The sequence below is a fragment of the Schistocerca nitens genome, chromosome 6, assembly GCF_023898315.1.
Source record: "Schistocerca nitens isolate TAMUIC-IGC-003100 chromosome 6, iqSchNite1.1, whole genome shotgun sequence".
NCBI classification, from domain to species: Eukaryota; Metazoa; Arthropoda; class Insecta; order Orthoptera; family Acrididae; genus Schistocerca; species Schistocerca nitens.
The window spans coordinates 202663625-202686365 of NC_064619.1; positions in this window are offsets into that span (position 1 = coordinate 202663625).

A 22741-nucleotide genomic window follows, 5' to 3' on the forward strand; every position below is an offset into this window, starting at 1 on the left:
TTAACATTTCTTGGGAGGTTAAGATTCTAATGTGTGATATGTTTGTCAAAAATAGTGGATATATAAATATGAATGGGTTTAGGTATTCCATTATGTCAGTTCAAATTTTGTAAAGTAATTAGAAGGATTAGAACTTTTATGTTCGTAAAAGTCAAATTTGAAAGCTTATGTAAAGTTATAATGCGTAGATTTAAGATTTTTGGCGAATATAAACATGTTTATGAATAGGATTATGCCTGTAAAGTCATGGAATGATTCGGCTAAGTTTAATATAGATCATTAAGCTTTATTGTAAGAAATGAAACTTTCTTAGATTACGATATGAAAGCTGCAGATGAAGTGAAAAATACTGAAAAAGGTTTGTTCAACTTCAATACATATTGATCAACATTTAACATAAATTAAGTAATAAAAAAAAACAGATGAATCTCAAAGTTAAAATTTTTAGGGATGATAAAAATTTAAAGATAAGGTCAAATTGTTTGAATTTAAGTTAAAATTAAAAGGTAGACAACTACACTGAATGTAAAGGACCTTAGTTAAATAGAATTGTATAAAAATCAGAAAATTAGAAAGAATGTTAAATTTTGAAAGATAAAAGTACATCACTTAAGAGCTAAAATCTGTAAACATGAAATCAAGTACTATGTAAAACAGAACGATAAGGAGACTAGATCGAACCATTGTTTAAGGTATACAAAGTATTAAAATAGGAAGCTGGTCAGTAAATATGTCAATTGCTACAGTCAGGTGTTGCAAACAATTTTGTATTGACTTCAATCAATTTCTCGACCACAGACTGACCCAGCACAAAATTGAATACTGAAAGAGGAGGATATGTAAGGTGGTAGAATAAATGAAGGTCAATTTCGCTCCTTCCATAAGGGTTTTGTACATCGTAACGGGAAGGTGAAGTAAGTTAGGTGTCATTCACCTAACTTACTTTGGCAGTAATCAGCAGATTTGCCTGTAAGTATGTAATGCAAAAGGAATGACACTCAATCGACGGTATTAACACACCGTTCCTATATAATGCATATCAATGACCAGAAGGTGAAATAGGCAGCAAGAGGACACGTTTTGTATGGCAGCAGGCGCGGGCTGAAGCAGAGGCCTGTAAAGGAACTTGATAATTTTTTCTTATTGATAAATAGATAGATAGTTATTCGACTCTGATACCAAAGATTAAAGTGAAAAGTATTTAACACTGATGGACAAAAGAAGCTTTACGCTCTTCATTTATTAGCTTTAGTATTAGTTACCTTTCGTTGTTCTCCTGTCCTGGTGATAAGACGTGTTGTGTAATTTTAAAGTGAAATGGTGTTATACAATGAAAGCAATTCATGGTCAATATGATTTTCTGATTTACGATACCACAGATCCCAGCTACTGTAACTCTAGGAGCTTATTATTATTTTAATTTTATGTGGAGAACTTAGATGGAAGGGACGATATTCAAGACTTCTCTGTTCAACAATAGAGGTACGTGAATGTGTTCACCTCTTTCGCTTCATGGCCGCCAACGTCAGTTTAGATGTATTTGCCACGACATTCAGAAGATGCAGTCTTTCTTTTCATTTAATTAGGAAGTCCGATAATTTTCCTTCTTAGATGAATAAATGTAATTTAATAACAATTATTTTTATCTAGTCCACGGGGAATGATAAAATGTACAGTCGTGGACAAAACGAGCGAGACCCCTCGCCTTTTCGTTATGCTGATCCGCACAGCCTTAACGTCTGATGCACAGCATAACAGGCAAGGCGACGAAGTGCTACCAACATACTATGCACAAGCGTGAAATTGAAAAACTATCCGAACTTTGTCAGACTGTTTCAATCATGTCTAAGACTGTTTTAATGTTGATTAGTGCTTTAAACAGAACACATGAATATAAGATATAAATGAAAGAAGAAACGCAAATTAGTTTTAACTGTACTAATAAAAATGAATTTCAGCTTATCGAGATAACATAACTGTTTTAGTAAGACAAAGTGCCCCAGATCGTTACGAATTAGCAAAATATTATGCGCATTCGGCCGTGAAACGGTCTGTGTCAACGTTCAGACCAGTCATACTGGATTACCGTTGCGTAAATTTTCTTTACATAAACAGCCGTATCATTAGATTGCGTTCACATAGAAGCTCACTTTTTTACACCACCAAGGGAGCACATACCACAGGAAGTGCGATATATTTCCGCTTATTATGTCTACCTGTACTCGAGGTAAACGGGTTTTAAGGATTGGGTAGACAGATATACGGTCAAGAAAGTGAGACTAGTAGGGTTCCATTTTTACCGATTTACGAGACTAAATCCTGACAACGAAAATAGCTACGACAGTTACTGAAGATGAGGCCGCATAAATAATTTCCTATACTCTTTATCCGAAATGTTCCAGTTGCAGTCGATACATTAGCATATTAATCGTAGCTACGCTTTCGATCCAAATTACGTATACAGGAAAGCAAAAAAAAAAAAAAAAAAATCCATTTGCCTACACACGTGGTAATTCACATCCCAGTATTAATACCACCGCGTTTTAGAAGTGCGAGCATTCCCATAGCTTAAGAAACACTTCGGCTAATGAACGTTTCCTAGCTGTGGCGAGTGTAAAGGACCATTCGAAACATTGTAGAATACGTTTGCAACTATGTCGCCGTATATTTCTTGGGGTGGTGCAGAATTATCCTACTAAATTTACTCGCTAATAACAGTATTTGGTATTTCGATAAACAACCCGAATGATTGTCACATACGCGGTGACAAATAGGTAGAAAATTCATGTTTGTGTCCAGAAAGCTCTATGCAACAGAAACTGCAGATCATTTTGCCATTTTCATTGCGAAATTGCCGGCTTATTCATGTCTGGGGTAATAATAGAGGGCTGTTTGCCTGGGTTGTCTGCTAGCGTAGTGAAAGGTGTTTGCTACTGTTTTCGGTTCTAATTTCGATGGAGGCAGATAGACTATCAATAAAGCAATTTTAAGAAATTGTCGCTCCCCCAATACGTTTTTTTTGCTACCTTTAATCTATACCGGCGCCCTGTGGATGTCAATATGAAACTCTTGTAGAATTTCATACTTGTTACTGACTACTTTTTCCGCTTCTGTCAATAATTGGATTGACTTAAATGTGGCACTGAATAATTTGTAACCGAATTTCGTTATGAATCTTCACGCATTGCTAAATTTCACACTTTCGTGATAGGTCAGCAACGGTAATCCAGTATGACTGGTCTGAACGTTGACACAGACCGTTTCACGGCCGAATGCGCATAATATTTTGCTAATTCGTAACGATCTGGGGTATTTGTCTTACTAAAACCGTTATGTTATCTCGATAAGCTGAAATTCATTTTTATTAATACAGTTCAAACTAATTTGCGTTTCTTTTTTCATTTATATCTTATATTCACGTGTTCTGTTTGACGCACTAATCAACATTAATACAGTCTTAGACATGATTGAAACAGTCTGACAAAGTTCGGATAGTTTTTCAATTTCACGGCTGTGCATAGTATGTTGATAGCACTTCGTCGCCTTGCCTGTTATGCTGTGCATCAGACTTTAAGGCTGTGCGGATCAGCATAACGAAAGGCGAGGGGTCTCGCTCGTTTTGTCCACGACTGTACGTGCCTCTATCTCGATCGCACGTTCTCATACAACTGTGTACCGACGGAACTATATTTATGACCCATTTCCTTTACGATATTAATTCTTATTTTGAACCCTCACTCGCGAATGTACGTGCCCTCTTATCTTGTGGAGTCAGTCGGGCGTACTCTATAATAACGTTACTTGTAATATCCAGTGGCTTAGTTTCCACAATTGACCTTTGTCTGTGTTGCAACAGCACTTCACGCGAAATACTTATTACGCTACCACCATAACAGCTCTCATTTCAGAGTCATTCACCGGGTGACTAAGCTTCCAACTGTTTAACATGGCGATTACAATGGCAACCGAGTGCCATGAACTTCGTTTCAGAAAAAATTAGTACAAATTTTAAGTTGAAGTATTTAAGTAATTTTTTCCATCCATTATTGTGCCTACAACCATTTGTTTCTGTTACATGTTACGTCAACTGCGTTCCAGATAAAAAATTCATTACCGAAATCAGTCCATAAAATTGACAATATTTATTAAAAAATAGGAAATGAAGGAACTTTTGGAATGTTAAACTTTGTACCGATTAACAAGAAAACCGACCAGCAAAAAAAAAAAAAAAAAAAAAATACATAGGTAAGAGCAACAAGACATCTACGCTTTTGGTTGATCGTAAATGTGGGAATGAATAGTATTTTTCCGACACCCACTGCGTAGCACGCATTTTTTTAAAATTTCTTTTTTAGACTATTTTGTAGATTTTTGTAAATATACGTGAATTATTTATTTCTAGTTTCTGCTACCAGTCACTTTTTTATTTTATGGTTAATATAAAATAATACAACGCGTTTCGAACATGTTCTCTTCATCTTCAGGCGTTTATACGTACATACATACAGAGAAATGTTACTTAAAAATAAACAGTCTTAAACTAGATTAATCTAGAACTATTTGTCCATTGTTTGTTACTGTAGCGGCTGGTGTGGCATTTGGGGTGGGGGGGGGGGGGGAGGGGGGCAGTGTACGGCTAGAAATCGAAATCAGTGATGTCTTCTTCTGGTTTCCTTCCTTGTGGTTGACTATGTATGATATCACAGCCTGTATAGGATGCAGATAGCTTTGCATTAGTTATGTGTTACGATAAATGGACAAAGAGTTCTAGATTAACCTAGTTTAAGACGGTTTATTTTTCAGTAACATATATCTATATGTATATATGTATGCATAAACGCCTGAAGATGAACAGGACATGTACGAAACGCGTTGAATTATGTTGGATTAAACATAAAAAAAAGTGACTGGTAGCAGAAACTAGAAATAAATAATTATCCCACACAGTCACGGCTCACAAACATAGCCGTTATGGTTGAAAATAAATATTATACGTGAATGTACCACAAGGTGGCGGATCATTTTCATTGACTGCGCGCGTAGAAGACACTTATCAGTCCACTGTTTCGACAAAGACATATTTTACTACACTGAATTTCACGAACGAGCGCGACTTCATCTGTGATTTGTTTACGTGTAGTATGAGCCGCAGTAGTACTGAAGATCGGCTGCACTCTGGTTTAGGGTCCCGGAGCGGATTGGGAAATTGATAGACTCATTTTGAGTGTCTTGCACTATTTTCACAACTCGTCCCTGGGGGTCATCCTGGTTTTTTTTAAAACCTTAGCGAAGGTCCACGAGAAATTTTTCTGGGAGGGCATGTATCGCGATGTTGTTCTTACGTCAACAATTGTTATGATTGTAAAAAGGCTAAACCCGACTCCGGGTCTCGGAAACATCTGCTACAGTCTACTCGCGAGCAGTATCCTTTGGATCGTATACACATTGATTATGTCGGACCTTTGCCGCGTACTAAGAGAGGAAACAAGTAGATCTTTGTGGCCGTCGATGCCTTCTCTCGCTTTCTCTGGTTGAGGCCTACCACTAGAGTTACTGCGTCTGTCACCGTTCAGCAGCTAATCCAGATTTTCGCCTGGTTTGGACCCCCGAAGAGTTTGATTTCCGTTAACGCGCCGGCCTTTTTGTCTCGCCAATTTAAGAGATTTTGTTTTAATCAAGGTATTAGGCATATTACCACCACCCCTTATTATCCCCGTCCTTCGTTTGCTGAAAGAGTTACATCTACATCTATATCTACATCCATACTCCGCAAGCCACATGACGGTGTGTGGCGGATGGTACCTTGAGTACCTCTATCGATTCTCCCTTCTATTCCAGTCTCGTATTCTTCGTGGAAAGAAGGATTATCGGTATGCTTCTGTGTGGGCTCTAATCTCTCTGATTTTATCGTCATGGTCTCTTCGCGAGATATACCTAGGAGGGAGCAATATACTGCTTGACTCTTCAGTGAAGGTATGTTCTCGAAACTTTAACAAAAGCCCGTACCGAGCTACTGAGCGTCTGTCCTGCAAAGTCTTCCACTGGAGTCTATGTATCATCTCCGTAACGCTTTCGCGATTACTAAATGATCCTGTAATGAAGCGCGCTGCTCTCCGTTGGATCTTCTCTATCTCTTCTATCAACCCTATCTGGTACGGATCCCACACTGCCGAGCAGTATTCAAGCAGTGGGCGAACAAGCGTAATGTAACCTACTTCCTTTGTTTTCGGATTGCATTTCCTTAGGATTCTTCCAATGAAGGCGGCTCTTTGTATTTATCACTCTCCGGCCCCTTCTACGTGGGCTACCACCTTAGGTTGGCCCAATCAGGCGTTCAATTCCGCCAGGCACGAATCCACCGACTCCTGTCCCAACAAGTTGATGTTTGCCTATCAGGTCAATTCGCCACTCTCTAATCTCTGGACCATCAACGATATTCTTCCGGAGCAATTTACTCCTGCGATTCTCCGAGAAAATTGGGAGAGAGCGAGGAGAAACTTTTTCGCGGCCCACCAGAAAGAGGCCGACAGGTATAATAAGGGACGACGGCCATTTAATGCTAAGATTGGTGATATAGTTTTTGTCCGTACGATTTCTGAGACTGGTGGACAGTGTTTGGGAGGGAAATTTACACCGCGGTTTCGGGGGCCCTGTTGCATTGTTAAAATCTTGGGACCTGATACCTTTGAGGTAAGAGATCTCTCTTCTGGACGTATTTCCAGGGTGCACCTCAGCCAGCTTAAATGCCCGTCTTATACTATTTACTCAGTAGTGCCCCCCCCCCCCCCCCGCGAGTTTAGCCTTTGGGGGAGGGAGATTGTGCCATTTTTCTGGCGCGTTGCATAGCCGGCACTATCGATAGCGAGTTGTATTTCTGTTTCAGTCTGGTTCGGCCTGCTCAGGCGCTGAGGCGGCTGCTGCCCTCTGGAGCGTTTTTCGCAGAGGGCTGCGTTCGCTCGGCTCGGCAGTTGGATTCGCACCGAGCTGGTGGTATTTTGCCTTCCGTCCTGGCACGGGGGAGTGGTCTCGTTGTTGGCGGGCATCGTTGATTTGGTCGTTGGGCGGTGTGGCGTGTTGGTGACGTGCTGTAGTGGACAACTGATGGATCCCCGCACGCGATCGCTCGAGGTTCTCCGCCTCTGAAAAGGGTGCCACGATATCGCTTGGGTTTCCGCACCCAGAAGTTGTAAGGGCTGCAGGGCAGGCTTTCTGTGTGTTTGCTCTGACCGGTCTGCGTGGCGGGGTTCGTTTCACCTTACTTCAGCTGTTGTTTATATTTTCTGCGTGATTTCGTTTTGGGCGGAGTCTAGGTGTCGAGTTTTCTGCTGGTGTGCACCCGGTCGTGGCCCTCGTTTTCCCGTCCGGGGGGACAGCCGTATCTGTTGGTGGGAATTATTTGGCAGTATTGTTTTGCGTGAACCCGGTGTGCTCACGCACCCTGATTCTGAGTTGAAATTACTGTGGTCAGGCTGGCTCGGTTGCTGGAGTGTGTGTTATTGGTTTTCTGGCTTCCTAGGGACTGCGCGCGCGCCTGTTCCGTTTTGTGATGTGGCAGCAGTCTGATATTTTTGTGCGTGCTTGATAAGTCGCTAGCAATTGCTTTTATCCTTGTCCTTACTTACTTTTATTTAAATTGCTGGACATTGTCATTTGCCTGTTCTTTTACCTTTATTTATTTGTAGTGTCAATTAAGCCTAAGACGATGTCCAAGGTGCTAGCAATTGATTTTAGCCTCGTGTGTACTTAATCCTATTTAAATTCTTGGGCATTCCCATTTGCTTGTTCTCTTGCTCTTATTTATTTGTTGTGCCAGTTAGCCCTAAGATGATATCAGACCTTGGTATCTGTCAACCTTATTTTGGCTACTAGCGCTCAGGTGCAATATTGCCGGGCCTACCCCGGATTTTGTCATTAATTGATTTTTAGTAGTAGGTTAGGTAAGTGCACTTGCGTATGGTATTTATTATGCCCCCCCTCCCCCCTCTTCCTCTTTCGTGTAAACTGACTTTGGTAAGATTGCTAGGTGGCCTGTGTTCTTTTATTACCTATGTAAGTTTGCCCGCTGCCGCAGTCGTAACATGTTTTGACCGGCAAGCGGCCCATGTTGGCTAGAGTTTGAATGTGGTCTGCGCTGTTGAAATCAGCAAACTTTCTGTAAGTAAGCAAATGTGGGGCTTTGCCGTACATATATTTATTATTTGAGCTAGTCATGTACGTGTTGTTGTGTTAAGGGTTTTACGGCATTTTTAATTGAGATACCTTTTGGCAATTTTATCACTCTTTTAAAGAAGGTACTATAGGAAGGAGTAACTTCGACTGAAAATTTAATTGTAAATTATACATTTGTGCTTCACATTATAAAATTTAACTGTATTACGTGAAAATATGTAGTTTAATGCACAATGATTATTTGTTAATTTATTAAATTGTGAACAGTTTTGTTTGGCAGTGATTCAAACGACACAAATAAGTTTCTCTGTTCACCTGTGGCATATAACATTTTTATTACCTCATATTGTAAGCAGCTTGATTTGTTTGTGTCACTGTAATTTGTAAGCCACAGTGTAATTTATTACAATTAATTAAATGTTTTGGGGAAATAAATCTTGAATTGTATGTCCTCATTTCATTAACCGAATCCCATCCAAATCGTCCGCTCACACAGATGGGTAATGTAACAGCCCAAATGAACACACAGATAGAAAATGTAGCAGTACAAATAACCAATGTCACTATGCAGGTAGACAATGTCACAAAACAGGTAATGAATGTATCAGCCCAAATGAACAAGCTAGACCGCGACGAAAAAAACCTTACTGATATGCACAATAACCTGACAACACAACTGACACAACTAAAAAGAGAGGTAGCGGATCAGGTAATGGAAGTGGTGCGTGAAGATTTAAATTCCATGAATCAGGATACTAATAGGTTGAAAACCACAGTTAAGGATGTGCCAGATCAGATACGAAAGTTAACTGAAAATTTCAATGCTATTAGTAGACATTAAAATGAGCTCAATACAAAAATGCAGGAAGCTGTAAATCTAGCTGAGGACGTGACAGAACAGCAAAAACAACAATTTGAGGACTTTGTAGAAGAAAAAGACACACACATAAACAGTGCTCTAGAAACAGAGCTACAAAAAGCAATAAGTAACACAATGGAACAAGTATACACTACACAAAACACGTCTGTAGTTAAACTGCGAACTGACGTAGGCCATGTACAGAAAACTTTTACACAGGACGTACCAGGCTGGCAGAATCAAATGTTCGACCAACTACACAGGAAACTCAATACAGTGAAAGAACGAGACCAACACGCATTAGAAGAGCTTGACAACATACCCACAGGTAAGAGCGATAGTGCGGTTAGTGACTATTCTACCCCGAATGTACATATGTATTCACGAAACTATGAGGTGTACGGTAACCAACGACACCGGGACGAAAGAATGAAACAGCAGATAGCTGAACCCACTTTGCCATCGGTTTTGTTGGAGGAGAGTCTTATAAAAAACCGGCAATTTCAAGTGTTTATCCCTGAAAAGATGTCTGTGCTTCCGACAATTTTTATTAAGTCATTCAAAAATGTATTGCCTGAAACGTGGTCGGAACAGCAAACGATACAATATGTTAAGGGTTATATCCAAGGCGAAGGAGCATTATGAGCGATGGAAATGTTTGAAACTTGTCAGATATTAGAACAGTTTGAAAACGCTTTTCTTTCAAAGTACTGGTCACATGGAGTTCAAGAGAGAAAACCTCTATTCAACCCTGAACAATATAATCCAAAATTTGGATCATTGCGAAAGTATTTTGTGAAATATTTAAATAAGGCGAGGTACTGGGATGAGCCAGTGATACACACTGACGTCCTACGCATTCTGAAAGTTGAACTACCGCTAAACATTTGGGAAAAGCTAGTACAAGTATCCAAAATCAATTTGGAGTATTTTCTATCTGTCTTGGACTCTATTGACTTAATAAAAATGCAAGACAGAGCCACACCACCCAAAATAATTTGCCAGCAGTGGTGGAAACCAGCCTGCACAGCGCCAGCCGCAGTAGGCGTCAACAATGTAGCGTGCGCATATGCCAGGCCCGAGTTCGCGAGGCAATATTAGTAATAACTTTAATCAAAATTTTAACCCAGGGTGTAAAAGGAAAGGAAAAAATTGTGACAGCAACTAATCTGGCTACTCCGGTAACTGAAAACGAAATTGGAATAGGGACGATAGGGGGAATCAGTGGGGTAACGCTTACAGTAATTTTCAGCCTCAGTTTAGCAACAACACGGCTGACCCACGAAATGAGCAGTGGTAGTACCCGATTAGTAATCAACCCTATCAGTCCCAAGCTCAAAGTAACATTACGCCTATAAACTCAGGGCAGAATCATGAGCGGAATGCGCAACAGAGGAACAACACGTCGGGGGTGAATATTATAGGAGTGACAAACGAAACACCTACAAACAGTAATACTGGGGCGTTAAACTAAACGTGGCCTCATTATGATCCTCAGTGTTGACCATGGATAGTGGTGGGGGCGATCCAAGATAAGACAGGTAATGATCTCTATTACAGAACAAGCTCAACGCAGTAAGAAACATTTTGACAAACAAACGAACAAACCAGATTTGTGGTTTTAGAAAAAGTATTACTTAAGACCCCTGTGAAATCTTCTCTGTTAGCCAAGAAAAACGCTAAGTGGCAAATGACGTATACTGGTCCGTACATTACTGTACATATTCCGCATGACGGATGTTATTTGCTTGCGTATCCTCACAATGGTAAAATCAAAGGATTCAATGCACACATAGACTTGAGGAACTTATACTGTGTTTAAATATCACATTTTACATCTATCTATGCACACAAGTGAAGTAAGTAACCTATCATAAAAAGGAGGAGTACGATTAAAGTAAGTATATCTTATGCAGCTACGTGAATCAGAGCATATTACTACTTCTGTTTACATTTGTTAGTGACTGTGGACACAATACACAAGCAAGCTAGGGCATACACGTCAATTGATGACTAGCAATGTTAGCACAGGATGTACGTGGCAAGGTTTGATTGAATAGTTTATGATCACAGAAGTATTTTAGTTTTAAGTTTATGTACGAAGGATTCTGGAGCGAACAATTAGCACAGACCTCGTAAGAAAGTAGCTGTAAGTTTTTTTATACCACCTGTGCATCAAAATTGTAAGGTACAGGGTAAGTTACAGAAAATATTGGACTCCCTAAGGTACGTAAGTATACGGTCCACAAGTGCATGACATGTTGCAGAGATTTTTTTTTCGGGTATCCACACCACTAGGCTGTATCTATGAATACATCGAGCAAAACGGTATTAATTTTTTTGTATGCTGCGATGATTTCTGGATGCTAATGTAAGTTTAGCGTGCTGAATACCATACGCACGACAACGTAATCTAAGTAAAGTGCATCTAAAGATAGAACTTATGAATAAAAACTAGTGTGATCTTCCTGAAATACAAATAATTTTTCAACTTTATATACACGTTTGAGTGCAAGTAAACTGCTGAGGTACGGTTTGTAAACGTTATCTGAGGCAAATTTAATACCGTATCTTATAAAATAAAATAATAAAAAAGACGGCGTGATGCAGGAGGACAGTTTGAATGGGAAGCAAAATCTACGTTCAAATGGACACTCACCATAGTGCAAAGAAATGTAGAGACACAATTTCCTGACCCACTAAATAAAGTCTTTTCACTACAGCTCATGGTTTACGTCCCACCTTAAAAAAACAAAAACGACAACCATGTTCATTGAACAGCACCTATGTTTATGTATATGTTAGTGTTAAGTTAGACTAAGTACTAATCTCCGTGAATTTCATTAGTTACATACCTATCTTGCCCATGATGAGACAACTATAAAACCCAGAACGGTCGTTATCAGATAGATCTTGGTATAAAAGAGGTTCAAGTGGTTGAAATGCCTCTGAGCACTATGGTACTTAACATCTGAGGCCATCAGTCCTCTAGAACTTAGAACTACTTAAACCTACCTACCCAAAGGACATCACACACATCCATGCCCGAGCAGGATTCGAACCTGCGACTGTAGCAGTCGCGTGGTTCCGGAATGAAGCGCCTAGAACCGCTCGGCCACCACTATAAAAGAGGAAGGCAGAGGAGAGCATAAGCAACTATAAGGAAGAATTTATCCCACTTACTACTCCAGATACCATTGCTAACCCTACAGCCTGGATCGACACACCAAAATATACGACGCTTTTGTGAAACCTTGTTTTCAGGAAAAATGTAATTGTAGAATCATATAAAAGACTTGTCAAACGTTATTTTACTGTCAACGTGCGACTGAATAAGTTATTAGTACGCAGGATCAAGATGATCTATACAAGGGCGATGTACTTGAGGACAGTATTATGGAAATGGAAGAGGATGTAGATGAAGATAAAATTGGAGATACGATACTGCGTGAAGAGTTTGACAGAACACTGAAAGACCTGAGTCGAAACAAGGCCCTGACAGTAGACAACATTCCATTAGAACTACTGACGGCCTTGGGAGAGTCAGTCCTGACAAAACTCTACCATCTGGTGAGCAAGATGTATGAGACAGGGGAAATACCCTCAGACTTCAAGAAGAACATAATAATTCCAATCCCAAAGAAAGCGGGTGTTGACAGATGCGAAAATTACCGAACTATCAGTTTAATAAGCCACAGCTGCAAAATACTAACACGAATTCTGTACAGACGAATGCAAAAACTGGTAGAAGCTGACCCCGGGGAAGATCAGTTTGTATTCCGTAGAAATGTTGGAACACGTGTGGCAATACTGACTGTACGATTTATCTTAGAAGAAAGATTAAGGAAAGGCAAACCTACGTTTCTAGCATTTGTAGACTTAGAGAAATCTTTTGACAATGTTGACTGGAATACTCTCAAATTCTAAAGGTGGCAGAGGTAAAATACAGTGAGCGAAAGGCTATTTACAATTTGTACAGAAACCAGATGGCAGTTATAAGAGTCGAGGGACATGAAAGGGAAGCAGTGGTTGGGAAGGGAGTGAGACAGGTTTGTAGCCTCTCCCCGATGTTATTCAATCCGTATATTGAGCAAGTAGTAAAGGAAACAAAAGAAAGATTCGGTGTAGGTATTAAAATCCATGGAGAAGATATAAAAACTTTGAGGTTCGCCGATGATATTGTAGTTCTATCAGAGGTAGCAAAGGACATGGAAGAGCAGTTGAAGGGAATGGACAGTGTCTTGAAAGGAGGATTTAAGATGAACATCAACAAAAGCGAAACGAGGGTAATGGAATGTAGTCGAATTAAGTCGGGTGATGCTGAGGGAATTAGATTAGGAAATGAGACACTTAAAGAAGTAAAGGAGTTTTGCTATTTGGAGAGCAAAATAACTGATGATGGTCGAAGTAGGGAAGATATAAAATGTAGACTGGCAATGGCAAGGAAAGCGTTTCTGAAGAAGAGAAATTTGTTAACATCGAGTATAGATTTAAGTGTCAGGATGTCGTTTCTGAAAGTATTTGTATGGAGTGTAGCCATGTATGGAAGTGAAACATGGACGATAAATAGTTTGGCCAAGAAGAGCATAGAAGCTTTCGAAATGTGGCGCTACAGGAGAATGCTGAAGATTAGATGGGTAGATCACATAACTAATGATGAAGTATTGAATAGAATTGGGGAGAAGAGGAGTTTGTGGCAAAACTTGACAAAAAGAAGGGACCGGTTAGTAGGACATGTTCTGAGGCATCAAGGGATCACAAATTTAGAATTGGAGGGCAGCGTGGAGGGCAAAAATCGTAGAGGGAGACCAAGAGATGAATACACTAAGCGGATTCAGAAGGATGTAGGCAGCATTAAGTACTGGAAGATGAAGAAGCTTGTACAGGATATGGTAGCATGAAGAGCTGCATCAAACCAGTCTCAGGACTGAAGACCACAACAACAACAACGCGTAGGATCAATGACGCTGCAAACCATCATGTAGAACTGTATAAAATGTAATGTAATATCCATGTAATTGATGTAAAGAAAGACATAGTAACTTTTGTATGTAGTATGTAAGTAAATGTATATTTTGTGTGCCCTGGTGTATATGTTTTGTTTTCATTGCTAAGTGCCAGGGCCGGCACCAGAAGCATATAAGCAAAGTGGTGACGAGAAATCCCTTAAAGAGATGATCAGTGCTATTCAAGTACCTGTGTAAAGGAGTCAAGGACTACCAGTGTGTAAACTGGTTGGGCCCATTGCCAGAAATTTTACGTTTCTTCGGAAAATTCTCCCATGTGGGAGATGTAAAGGAACTTAATAACTTTTTTTGATAAATAGATAGATAGTTATTCGATTCTCATACCAAAGATTAATGTGAAAAGTATTTAACACTGATGGACAAAAGAAGCTTTACGCTCTTCATTTATTAGTTTTAATATTAGTTACCTTTCGTTGTTCTCCTGTCCTGGTGATAAGACGTGTTGTGTAATTTTAAAGTGAAATGGTGTCATACAAAGAAAGCAATTCATGGACAATATGATTTTCTGATTTTCGGTACCACGGATCCCAGCTACAGTAACTCTGGGGGATTGTTATTATTTTAATTTTATATGGAGAACTTAGATGTAGGGGACGATATTCAAGACGGCTCCTTTCAACAATAGAGGTTGAAAGGTGGCTACACTGAGTCACAGCGCCAGAGATTGCGCCAAAGAGTATTATTCAGCCGCCTCCACTGGCAGTGCCTGTTGAGATGTGGTAGTGGAGAGTGCTTGTTGAGATGTGGTGGTGGAGAGTGCTTGTCGAGAAGTCGTAGTGGAGAGTGTTTATTGAGAAGTGGGCTGTAGGAGTTCTGATGTAGCCGTGACTAGTTGTGAGCATGTTGTATGCAGTTGTTCTGATGGGCTAGGCAGCTGATGCTGTTCGATTGCGGATGTTGTAATGATCAGAGTGTATGTTTCGTCAATATATATGAAGGTAAAGAAAATCTTTTATTTTTTATTTCAAACGTGCTAAACAAACAATGTCTCTTGGTCACAGGTTCAGTCAACAAAGCATCTGGCTTGTGTTCATGTATTAGAGTGTAATTCTGATTTTTATGTGCAATTATAGTATTTTTGGTTATTTTTAATTACTTCAGTGTAAATGGTGCTTAAAATACCTTGTCTTATTGAGGAAGAACCGTGCCAGATGTGTACGTTGAATCACACTTCCACACACAGAACAGTTACACTTGTGTTTTGTTGTTTCGTAGGTTTTATAGTTGCTGGGGACTTAATAAATTGTGTTAACGGAAGCTTTCTTTCATTCTTTGTTGTTATTCTATGCAGTCAGATTGCGTACTAATACCAGTCAGGGCCAAACGTTTACGAGATTGCGTAACCGGACAGACAGCTACTAAAAATTAAAAATATTGGCATTGTATTTAATTAAGCCCCCATGCACGTGGCGACCGTTGCTTCGGATAGTCCCTTGGAATCTTCTGATAGTAAAAATAGCAGAAAGTAGTATTGTTGTAGTAATTCGTAGTTTAGTAATTGTAGTCTATTTTGCATGTGTAGATTTGGTAACTGAACATTTGTAGTTGACTTGTTATTCTTTTAATAGTATTTTGGCAGAATTTAATTTTTGTTGTCTTGTATACGGGTTTGACAATTTTGTGCAATTATGAAGATTTCAATTGTTCATTAATCGTGTTTGTCGGGAAGCATTTCGTGTGAATGGTATTGTTGGAGATAAAGTGTCATTGTGTGTAATTTTCGTATGGTGACGAGTTTTGTATGTTTTGTAAATGATTACGCGGTCGATGAAAAAGGCAAAAATGATGAATAGTGAGAATGACGAAATTGTTGACATGGCGAACTCGCCAACACAGGAGAATAGTATGATGAATAATGAAGTAGAAAACAATTTAATAAGTCGGGAAAATAGTCCGGAACCAGTTCAAAATTTTTCACAATCAAAAAATTTTCAGAATTCGAGATTAACGACAGAAGATTCTGGAATAGTATCGAACACAGATAACTTTACGGCTATTTCGAAGGAAGTTAGTTTTGCTGGAAATGTTAGGGGTGAAAAGAATTTCGAACCAGTTAATATGGAGCAGTTGATGAGTGCAATATTTAATTTGGGATCTGAATTAAAAACAGTGGGATCACGGATGGGAACAATGGAAACACGGTTAGACTCACTGTGATCGCAGTTAGGATCTGAATTAAAAACAGAGATGGGAACTTTGGCAACACGGTTAAAAACTGATATGGGAACAATGGAAACACGGTTAGACTCACAAATAGGAACAATTAAAACAGAGATGGAAACAATGGAAACACAGCTAGACTCAGGAATAGGGACATGTTTCAAAAACATGAAAGATAAATTAAAAAAAGAAATTAGAGAGGAAGTACAAGCGATTTTGAATGCTCACAATAATAGATTAATTTCAATAGAAATCAGACAAAAGGAACAGGATAGAGAACAGGAAGAAAGAGATCGGGCGATAGTACAAAAATTTTCAGAGTTAAATTTACAACGTGCACACGATAAGGAAGAAATATTTTAAAGAATCGAGGAATCCGTGTCAAATGACAGAATAAATAACCTAACACAACAGTATGAACAGTTAACTACTAAATGTGTCAATGCTGAAACCCGAGTCGCGACACTTACGGAAGACGTAAATAAACAGAAAGAACAAATAGGTGACTTATCGGAAAGAGTTGAGGAGATTGCAGATAAATTCACAAGTCTTAGTTTAAATGGGGACAGAGATTCAGATGATACAGCTCCAGTGCCATTTTCAGAAACCGAAGAGTACCAGAACATAAATAAGCATGTTGAAAATCAGGGAAAATTTAATGATCGCGTTAAAAGGGAATTTGAGGCATTACGAAAGCAAGTCAAACATATTGAAAGCGAAATCGTAGGAAAAGACAGCAGAAGAAATTTAGAATCACAGATAGCAGAGGGTTTTGAAGAAAGTAATTGATTTCATTTACGAGATGCAACAAGAGAGCGCCAGGCGCGCGAACTTGACAATAATCGACATTGGGACTGGGACAGACGCGGTAGGTCTTTGTCGCCACGAGGCGAAAACTTTGACTGTAAACACTTCTTAACTGTTCGGAAATTTAAGATCTTTCGCAATTCTAAGAACGACATACATCCATGTTCATGGTTAGATCAATTTATGTACGCACTTCCACCAAATTGGCCACTAAGTCACAAACTGGAATTTATGTGCGGCTATTTAAGTCCTCAGGGGATTCACTACACTAAGTGAATATGGGCCGTAGCGTGCACAGGGCCCCGAGCTGTAGTGGTGCTATTTCCCTTTTAGTTTTCTGCACCGCTGCCTACTCTTCCACTATTCTTTGTATCTATCAAAACAATTCTTCAACTATCAATCTATCTAGAGTGTCGGTAAAGAATAACCGGACATGACTATTTTACCCAAAAGTGATTTCGGAAATTACCGTTTGGACTTACTGTACCTTCACCAGCATTCATTTGCAGTTTAAACGAAATTTCACCTGTTTATGTTCGTGACAATATTATTTCATATGTTGACGATATTCTTATTGCTAAACGTTCTTGGAGTGAGCATAACAAAATTTTGGATTCATTATTAGGTATTTTTGCAAGAGTTGGCATTACAGTGAACTTGGAAAAATCTGAATTTGGTCGTTCTTAGGTGAAATTTCTTGGTCACATTATTTCTACAGAAGGTATTCTTCCTGATCCAGAGAAACTAGATGCTATTCGTAATTATGCTGTTCCTGCTACAAAACGTGATGTTCGTAGTTTTCTTGGTGTCTGTAATTTTCCTAGACGCTTTGTTAGATTGGACGATTTGGCCACACCTCGTTTATGTGAACTATCTGGAAAGAATTCTAATTGCTGTTGGGATGAGGAAGCTCAGTTAGAATTTGAACAACTTCGTGATGCTTTAGTTGCTGCTCCACTTCTTTCACATCCGGATTTATCTAAAGATTTTTGTTTGGCGACGGACCCATCATACAAAGGCCTTGGTGCACACTTATTTCAAGAGATAGAAGATAACGGCGTTGTATTGCAGAAAACTATTGCCGATCTGTTCTTGCCAAATGCAAATTATGTCAACAGGCTAAGCCGCCAACTATTTCTCACAGAGCACCGTTGTTTCCTGTCATTCCAGCGAAATTAAAGGACATGCCTGCAGTCGATTTGTTCGGTCCAGTGGTTCGTTCTACTAATGGTTTTGCGTACATTTTGGTAGCAGTGGAAATGACATCAAAATATGTGTGTTTTACACCTTTATGTAAAGCAACAGCTCGTTCAGTATCTAATGCTTTCATCAAACATTTTCTTAAAGAAGTGGGTCATGTTGATAAAGTTGTATCAGATAATGGATCACAGTAAGATTAAACCAATTTTCATTTCACTTTTTCGCCCTCAATCTAACGCTTCAGAGAGATGGATGAAGGAAATCAATAAATTGTGTCGACTTTATTGTCATCAGAATCGCAGAACGTCGGATCAGTATCTTCATATTTTTCAAAACATTCTGAATGAACTCCCTAATGATTCAACTTCTTTACCGCCTATATTGATATTAAAAAATGAAGCACCGACAAATCGCATTTCTGAAATCATTCCTTTTCCGCCTACACGGAAACTGCGGCATTCTGAAGTTATGAATCTGGCTCTACAAAATATTGCATCTGCGGCTGCTAGAAGAGAGAAATCAGCTAAACGTCCTGGTCGATTAAAAGTCTTGTCAGTCGGTCAAAAGGTGTTAATTAAGTCTCACCGTTTGTCTCACAAAGGAAAGGGCTTGTGTCGCAAATATTTTCTGCTTTATAACGGTCCATATAGGGTTCGCAAAATTATTCATGATAACACTGTTGAAGTAGAAACTCTTAAATCTCGGCGCTCTAAGGGAATACATCACATATCGAACGTTAAAACTTTTGTGGAATGACATACTTTCGAGAAACTAACAGTTACATGTAAACATGCAGAGAATACAAGGATACCGCGCCGTGTTCCGGCGGCGGCACATACGCAAAGCAACAGTCAAGTCTGCGCGCCGCACAAGGCAGTCGTTGACCGTAAACAATTACTTCCTGCGTCACGCGTGCCTACAGCTGATCGAGCGCTCAGTGCGAATGCACTGACAGCCGTAAACAAATACACAGTCTAATTTCTCTGATTAAATTCAGTATAAAGCTATAGTGACTTGATAACTTATGTTATTAACCTTCAGTATTTTTCAGGATACGGTTTTATAAAATATTTAAAACCTTCAGGTAAATTCTGTGTGTGTCCGACGTTAGGAGGACTTGCTATCGAGAAATTTTCAGGAAGAATGTAATTTCCAAGAAGAAACTAATAAACTAAAAAGGTAACTATTAATTGAGTTTATTTTTCAGGTAACATATTTCCACTTAGGTACGTACTTTAGACGTAATTTGCTGCTCGCGATTAAGTGATTTGTACTTTGTGTTATCTGATTTTGACAATGATTGATTAATGAACAGCGTTGTTACTTATGTATATTATGCATCGCTTGGCTGCACTTCTTTTTCACTGATGTCACATTTTTTTTTATTATGTGTCTGCTGTGCTTATTTATTTAAATTACAATTGTCACCTGATTAGTTGTGCTGATATGGTTATGTATGTAAGTTATACTTTGTGATTTATCTGCTTGCGCCTTCATGTTTACTTATTAAGATTACATATGAACATTTATTTGCTTATGCTGATATGATGCTAATGGCCTGTTTATTATATAAGATACATATTTGCTGCTTTGCGTATGGATTGCATATTTATACATTTCTGTTTGTTGTCATAACTACTCTTTAATTTGGTATATATAAATGCTGATATATGGTATACGAACATGGAGCTTAGGTCACACTATGGTATTAATTATAGATTGTTCGCTTGGCACAGCCTCGTTGTAGGGATTGTGCTTGACATTCTGTTCTCCACTGGTATATTGTATCGCTATTGCATGTTTTGCTTACGCTCAGTGCCTTATATTTTTAAGATAAGAAAATGAACTACTATAATGCTACGAACGACATTAGTACAAGAAACGTCATAGAATCACATGAGCTGGAGGTTTTATGGAAGCTGTATAGATTTATGCTAATAGAAAGGAAGCTAACGACATGAAATAGCAACATTAGGTTTAGACCATTGACAGTTATTACACTGCATTCTTCGTGAGCAATTGAAATAGCAAGTGACACTTGACACAAGAAATACTCCACATGTTTGCTTCTGTTTTGCCATGATTCTTGAAGTGGTGTACACACTGTGAAATATTACGATTTATTCATTCAAAGTCTTATGTGATCTTTCATACTACGTACTCGCACCTACTTACTGAAAGTTATTCAAACTGAAGGCTGTTAGAGGTCATGTATGTATTTCTTTTATTTTATGATGGACAAGGTAACCAAAATGTATTTTATAATTAATAATGAGTGGAAGATTTGGCTCAGGTGGACTACACAGAGGTTGTGTATGGACATTGTGTCTTCGGATTGCATGGGATGATGAATTGAAGTTTGCACTAGGATTTTATCTGTACGTGTTCGAGTAGACTGACTAGGGGTTAGAGTTGTTATGGAAGTGAAATGATATTGGTAATAAGGTTTATATGTATCGACGTATTGAAGAGGTATTATTGAGGTATTGAGATTGTGTGAAGTTGATGATTATTGGAGTTTTGGTGGACAAGAGGGAAGGTAAATGATATTGATGGTAAGGTTTATATGTATCGACGTACGAGGTATTATTGAAGTATTAAGATTATGTGATGCTGCTGATTATTGGAGTTTTGGTGGATAAGAGGTAAAGTAAGTGAGAAGCATTTTTTTTTGTTGGTATATATGGAACAAGGAGGATGAAGATGGCAGACTAGAACACTCAAGTGGAAGGAAGATTGTCTACACACACACTTTGTTATATCACTAAGCAGTATATACTTTTTTTTTGGAGAGAGGAAGCATTTTCATATCTTGGCACACTGACAGCTGTTCAGCAACCGTACATTTTGATTTGGCTTGGCAAACATTGGTCTTGATATGATGACTATGACGTTGACTATTATTGACTGTTACACACTGCTGCCATTACTACTTGATACACACATTGAGCATCAAATTTTGACGGAATTGCATTTACACAGTTAACATTATTCAGTTACACAGTAGTACTTAATGTGGATGAAAGGTGAGTGAGTGTGTTTTGTGTGTTTTCCTTTCCTAATCCCAAATAATTGGTACCGACCTGTCTCCTAAATATTATTGTACTTGTTGTTTTGGCTTGCACTGACACCCGTAAATATTATACGTTTACCGATATTTCTTTATTTGTAATATTCAATATGACAATTATCTGACATCGTTTGTGTGTTCATTATAATTTGTATGTTTAGTGTAAGAGCATTGATAATAATTTTGTAAAAGCAATTGTGTTTGCCTTCAAACTGTTGTTCGTGCTTGCACCTATTCAACATTGCTGGGTGCCACTTGGAAATTTTTAATTTCTGCTGATAAACTCTGATGAACTGTCTAATTAGTGATAGTGAATATTATGGACTGTTACGTGCACTTGTTCAACATGATGGGTGCCACTTGGAAATGTTTAATTCTGCTGATAAACTCTGATGAACTGTCTAATTAGTAATAGTGAATATTATGGACTGTTACCTGCACTTGTTCAACATGATGGGTGCCACTAGGAGATGTTTAATTAGTGCTAATGAACTCTGATGAACTGTCTAATTAGTGATAGTGAATATTATGGACTGTTACCTGCGCTTGTTCAACATGATGGGTGCCACTAGGAGATGTTTAATTAGTGCTAATGAACTCTGATGAACTGTCTAATTAGTGACAGTGAATATTACGGACTGTTACCTGCACTTGTTCAACATGATGGGTGCCACTAGGAAATGTTTAATTTGTGCTAATGATCTCTGATGAACTGTCTAATTAGTGATAGTGAATATTATGGACTGTTACTTGCACCTGCTCAATATTACTGGGTGCACTGATGGACTGCTTCTACTGAAATGATGTCACTTGTTGGTGTCTGCACCTGCTCAACATTACTGGGTGCACTGATGGACTGCTTCTACTGAAATGATGTCACTTGTTGGTGTCTGCACCTGTTCAACATTGCTGGGTGCCACTGATGAAACTGCCTCTACTGACATAATGTCACTTGTTGGTGTCTGCGCCTGTTCAACATTGCTGGGTGCCACTGATGGAACTGTTTCTACTGACATAATGTCACTTGTTGGTGTCTGCACCTGCTCAACATTGCTGGGTGCCACTAATGGAACTGCTTCTACTGAAACGATGTCACTTGTTGGTGTCTGCACCTGTTCAACATTGCTGGGTGCCACTGATGGAACTGCTTCTACTGACATAATGTCACTTGTTGGTGTCTGCGCCTGTTCAACATTGCTGGGTGCCACTGATGGAACTGTTTCTACTGACATAATGTCACTTGTTGGTGTCTGCACCTGCTTAACATTGCTTGGTGCCACTGATGGAACTGCTTCTATTGAAATGATGTCACTTGTTGGTGTCTGCACCTGTTCAACATTGCTGGGTGCCACTGTTGGAACTGCTTCTACTGAAATGATGTCACTTGTTGGTGTCTGCACCTGTTCAACATTGCTGGGTGCCACTGATGGAACTGCTTCTACTGACATA